The sequence below is a fragment of the Lathyrus oleraceus genome, chromosome 7, assembly GCF_024323335.1.
Source record: "Lathyrus oleraceus cultivar Zhongwan6 chromosome 7, CAAS_Psat_ZW6_1.0, whole genome shotgun sequence".
Classification (NCBI taxonomy): domain Eukaryota; kingdom Viridiplantae; phylum Streptophyta; class Magnoliopsida; order Fabales; family Fabaceae; genus Lathyrus; species Lathyrus oleraceus.
Genome location: NC_066585.1, coordinates 109,301,185 through 109,307,184, shown reverse-complemented (window position 1 = coordinate 109,307,184; position 6,000 = coordinate 109,301,185). Strand labels below are relative to the sequence as shown.

Here is a 6,000-nt window from a genome sequence, read left to right as displayed (position 1 = left end):
ATTCAAAATGTTGAGATTAATGATCATTATAATGAATGTGATTATTAGCCATTAGTCATGATAGTATATGAAAAGTCATTTAAGTAGCTAAATGGATATTTGAAAAGCTTATAATGCATAATCTCAAAGTACTAAAGTCATTAATTCAAAGAGGCGATTCTTGTAAAATAATATTAATGCTATATAAAACTCCCCGAATCATAAGCTCAATCTTGACCAAATAAGCTCATGTATAATAAACAACTTAATTAAGGGATTCTCATAAGGGGAGTCCACTACAAATAGCTTGACCAAGTTTATGTCATTTAACTAGTCATTACAAAGGTTCAGTCGATTTGGAATCAATAAAACTATAGGATAAAATATGCTTCAAGTTCATAAACTACTTTTGGCACCATCACTCTCCATCACAATACAAATACATCAAAGACTTTCTACAAAAAAAGCCAACATGAGCAACGCCAATCCAATAAATTATCATTAAATCAATATATGAAGAATATTCATAAAATATCATTCATCCACAATGGTTAAAAAATGAAACACTACTGCAAAAATCAAGTGACAGAATCATACTCAGCTAAAATGTATGCTTTCTCGTACCCTAGAAACCTACTTTGATCAGATGTCTGCAAGATCAATAAAACTTAGTATAAGATAGGCTTCAAGAGGTATGATGATTCCCAAAGAGTAAAGTAGTATTTATAGGTCCAATTCAACTTTTTCATAACCAACCCTTTTAGCACCATCAATCTGTAACAATACAAATACATCAAAGACTTTCTACAAAATTCCAACATGACCAATTCCAACCATAAATTATCATTCAATCAGTATATGGAGAATATTCATAAATTATCATTTCGTGGGCATTTGTAAAAAATGAAACGCAACTACAAAAATAAATGTGACAGAATCATACTTTCAGCTAAAATGTATGCTTTCTTGTGCCAACACAAGAAATGATTTGATGACATTGATTCATCAAACATTTTTAATAACAGATTGAAAGTGCTTCTTAAATCTCTCGGATACTAATTATTATTTTGTAGATAAACAAATGTAGTTATCTTTGTATTTTATCAACACCCAATTTGAACATGGGTCTTGTAACTCTTTTAAGTCTTAACACAAACATATTGAGCTACACAATTCTCTCTACTTTATTGAAAATACTTTATTGTTAACCAATGGCTTTCCCTTTCTTTACATTATAATTTAAGGTGTTTGCTACGTCAAACACCCCCAGCCATTTAAATAAATTGATTATAATTAATAGCATTAGCAACCTTAAGAATTAAATTTGCAGCAGTGCCTAACCTTGGCAGAAACTATTGGACTGGGAAGACATTGGTTCCAAGATAGCTTTGCATCTTTCTGCTTGCTCCGCCCCAACTTTAGTTACCGAGACACTGTATAGAAAGCAAAGCTAAATCCCACTTTCTGCATTCCAAGTACTAAGATCACACCTTAAATTAATCACTTTCTTTAATAAAGTTATTAACTAATTTTTTACTGTAGTTGCTTTGGTGAAATCATCAGCACCATCTGACAAAACATGATACGCAACCGAAAAACCAACTTCAACACAAGTCGGAGTCGGAGTTAATGTTTTACATAGTTTGATGATAATGTAGTGGAGTAGAATAAGGTAGTTAGTATTCATTCGGCTGATGAAAGCTCTCAATATGAAACACATGAATAGGGAAGTTAAAATTCATTGCAAATACCAATTTTCGATTCAACTAAAAGTAAGAAGGAATGAAAAATCCAATCCAATAATAAGAGCCAAAGTGAACCTGTAATGCTTGAATTTGGTCGGTTTCAAGTGGAGAGAAAAAAAAGCAGTAGTAAATAGAGTGGGAAGTACATTGCTAACTACTAATAGTAGTTGAGTCCCACATCGAAAGAATATGAAAGGTATTGAGAGAAGCAAGAGTATAAAATAACTTGAATACCGACATTGCAACATACTTACCTGGATGGGGTCAATGGTTGATCTTGAAGGACCATGGCCTAGGAGAGTAACCTCCATTGCACTTAGGAGGGGTGCTATCCTAAGGTCTACCCAAGTGGTGGAACCTACATCATAATTTGTTGCAGTGGGGGCCTGCGTTCGCGCGGCCCTCTCTTATTCTAATATCAAATTTTGAGGAATAATTTCTCCTTATATAATTATATAGATTGTAATCTCTTATTTCATATCAATCTAAGTTTATTTTCAATTTAGAAGTGACAGTCCAGGATGGTGCCTCCACCAAACCAATCTGCCATGTTCTGTCACGTTTGTGTTGCAGATTTTAATTCGGGAGATGTAGTTGCTCGTAATGTGTTAAAGGCAAAGTGGGATATATGGCAGGCTCAGTAGACGTCTGATCCTTCCACGGCCAGGATGGTGCAGCCACAATCCTAAATTGTCAAGCCTTATCCCATATGGGTCACATCACCTTGGTGCTCCCATATGGGTCTAAATGGATATTCTGGCCAATGTGTGACTTAATGGATATAAATTTGTATAATATTAAGATGGAACATGGTTCTTTAAATGGCTTACTTTGAACTCAACACTCCCCAACTATTTTTGACATGTTATAACATTAATCATTGAAAACATGCGGTTGAGGGATTTAATCCACATATATAGAGAGTGATTTAATCTATTCAAAAAGTTATACACAGACTAAATACCCTAAAAAAATGATCCAAAACCAATGACAGAGTAATGGAATGCAGCACTTACAATTTGTAAAGTAAACAACCATATATACCTGGTTTAGCTTAGAGTGACAACAAGTCACATTATAACTTGCCACTGCTGCTTCATCAAGCTCTGGTTTTGTTCCCAAAACTGACTCAGATTTCTATAATGCTTTCTCGTACTTAGCATTCCTTAGGAATTTAAACAAGTAATGGACATTAGGATTATCAGGAAGATATCATTAATTCATTCAATCCATCTAGATATACTCCTAAAAAATTGGATGCTTCGCAATTATAGCCTTTTCTGTCTCAAACAAACATTGCAAATTAAAACTACATATAAAATTGCCATGTCCGTCTTGTCTTTACAAGAATAAAAAGAGTCAGTGACAACTCTATCAATTTGCTACTCCTTTTACCCGGGAACTCTAAGAGTCCCTCAACACTAAGGGATACAAACCTGCTAAAAAACAGATAGCTAAATAAAGTTTACCAATGAAGTTGTTATTCAGTGCAAGTTGAATAAAAAATTAACACTTTGGTTAATTAAAGCTGTAATAATTTGATTCTTCTGCCACAAAAAGTAACTCTCATTTTTATATAAAAAATAGTTTTCAACCGAACTAACAATTCAACAAAAAAAAGGAGAAGAATTGGCAGGTAACATTTAAAGAAGCATCTTTCCACACTAAAACCTTTGTTAAGCACGGTACTACAAAATGAAACATTATAAGTCATCAAACTAATAAAAATGTAGTTTTTGCTGTCAATATTTTTCAACAATGGCAGAACTTGCTCTAAAATGTCAATGTCTTGATGTCTAATCACTAACTGAATTTTTGGCTCCATGGGCCCTCTTAAGAAAGGCTTACACCCAAGGTTGTTTCTGTGTATATGCATTTAGCTTCCTTGGTTGTCTTGATGTATTTCATAATTATGAACAAATGGGTTTTGTTTATAGCATTTCAAAAAACACTGGATTCAGTCAACTTTGCATATATGAAATCAATTTGAGCAGAAAATAAATTTGAAGTATAGAATCTCCCTCTTGGTTTAATTAATGTTACATAAGAGCAAGCTACATCATACTTGTGTTGACAAGAACACTAGTAGACTTCTAATTATTGTATTAATGTCCCACATCACCAAGTTAGCAAAGAAGAAGAAACTATGACAGATATAAAAGACATAATAAGCATGTCTTTCAACTCATACCTTTCTCGGCCTTTGGCTAAGATCAAGTGTAGTATCTGTCTTATCAGTTTAATATCTGATATGTGAGTCATTGACTCACACGATATTAAATTTATTTCTTGAGGGGAGAGTACACTACAATAGCTTGCTATTGGGTCTCTTGTGTGTCACCTTTGTATTGCACTATTGCATTGGCTTGGCACACCCCACCAAACCTAGTTCAAATTTATGTTCTTCATTTCTCCTAACTGTTATACTTTTACTATATTGTATATTGGATAATATCTTACGATGTAGTATTATGTAAATTAAGGATCATGATGATTTTAAATCAAAGAAATTTAAGTTAAAACATACACATTTTTTAGAAGTTCCAAGGCTAGACATACAAATCCCAATTGAATCCAAAAAGTACTCTGTGAAAATAAGGAAACGGATTCAATGCATAATCCCAAGCCAATAAAAAGCACGTGACTTGAGAAATACAACCAATACAATGTTGTAGATACCTCAATACTTTTATGCTGCATTTGTAGTTCCAGAATGCAATTTTGGATTTGTAGTTCTTGCAAATATGAAATTGCAATTTTGGATTTGTATTTCTTGTAAATATGAAATCGCACAATGGACAGAGTCATGCATCTTGGAATGCTCTAGGTTTGCCCATCCTTTTTTCCTTTATATGCATATGATCAAGATCCGATGCCTCACATCCAACCTTGTATAACAGATTCGATTACAAAATCTAAATGCATACCATCTGATAATTAATTCTACAATTTTGTATGACTGGGTGAGATGAGGGATTTCCTTATTACAAGGGGTTTGAATCCACAAATGCTTATAATAAGATGTCACAAATAATGATTATATAAATAAAACATGAGATATTTTAAAACTAAAAACAGTTTACTGAAATTTCTTATTGAAAGCATTATCAAAACATACCTGGAGCAATATAACCATGTGTGACAATTTTTGCCTCACAATCTTCATCAAACAAGATGCTGCTATGAATAACAGGTGGAGAACATTCATGGTGCAAATAGCAAATCCCAGTTGCACCTCCCAATGCAATCTTCATCCAAATGACTATTACATTAGCATCAGTATCCACTTGGTGAAAAGATGTTGTTTGTTTTTTAGTTCCTTTTGACATTTTTGTAACTTGTTTGCTCTTCGAATCCTAAAGTTTCTACGCATCAAAACCACGACGATGAGGATAACAACAACCAACAACCTTACATATTTATAACCAAAGAGAATTCTTCAATGACCATGATCTTTATCACAAATATTCAAATCAGAATTTATTGAAATTTTTGGAATTTTCTCAACACATGAACCTTTATTTCCAACAAAAACAGCACTGTGGATGTTGAACATTTCGATTCAGTCAATCTCAAACATCCAAATTAGGCCTCCATAGAACCAAAAAAGTAATGGTCCAGAGGCTAGGCTCGACAGATGTTGTGGACTGAGGAAGCAGTGGCCCGTGATCCCTCCATAGAACCAAAAATATTCAAATCAGAATTTATTGAAATTTTTGGAATTTTATCAACACATGAAACTTTATTTCCAACAAAAACAGCACTGTGGATGTTGAACATTCGATTCAGTCAATCCCAAACATCCAAATTAGGCCTCCATAGAACCAAAAAAGTAATGGTCCAGAGGCTAGGCTCGACAGATGTTGTGGACTGAGGAAGCAGTGGCCCGTGATCCCTCCACTGTCAGGAGTAGGAAGTGTTCGTTGCTCTGTGAAACCAGCCTCACGCTGTACCCTCCTGTCTAAGACACACAATACCCGTGCCTTCGCACAAGTCCCATGGGTCAACTCGCAACTTGGAGCGGGCAGGCCAACATGGTGCAACCACCAGACCAACCTATTAAGCCTTAGCCATGTTCCATCACCTTGGTGCCCCCACATGGGTCACAAGCTGGCGCTACTCAGCTCGGCAAACAAACTAGCATGTCAGACATTTATAAACACTTGCATGTGTAATATTGTAGCCAATGTGGGACTTAAAGGATATAAATTTGTATAGTACATACTATTAAGATGGAACATGTTATAAAACTAATCATTGAAAGATGCGGTTGAAA

General features: G+C 34.4%; 1 protein-coding gene and 2 non-coding genes across 10 annotated transcripts in view; 2 read left to right on the top strand and 1 right to left on the bottom strand.

Annotated features, from left to right (window-relative positions):
- Positions 1 to 6,000, bottom strand: part of LOC127108040 (uncharacterized) — a 172,663-nt gene that overhangs the window by 35,005 nt on the left and 131,658 nt on the right. Inside the window, exon 1 of one of the 8 annotated variants that reach the window (XR_007795919.1) lies at positions 2,769 to 4,010. The exons of 4 other annotated variants lie outside the window; for them this stretch is intronic. The gene's annotated coding sequence lies outside the window, so the exon portion shown is untranslated. Of the gene's footprint in view, positions 1 to 382; positions 431 to 2,364; positions 4,011 to 6,000 lie in introns of those variants that run through there. 3 more of the 8 variants (XR_007795911.1, XR_007795941.1, XR_007795908.1) reach the window with 3 other exon arrangements.
- LOC127108976 (U1 spliceosomal RNA) lies at positions 1,971 to 2,131 on the top strand. Its single transcript, XR_007796467.1, has one exon. It is a non-coding gene; the product is annotated as a U1 spliceosomal RNA (small nuclear RNA).
- Positions 3,912 to 4,104, top strand: LOC127109730 (U2 spliceosomal RNA). The gene has a single exon (XR_007796997.1). It is a non-coding gene; the product is annotated as a U2 spliceosomal RNA (small nuclear RNA).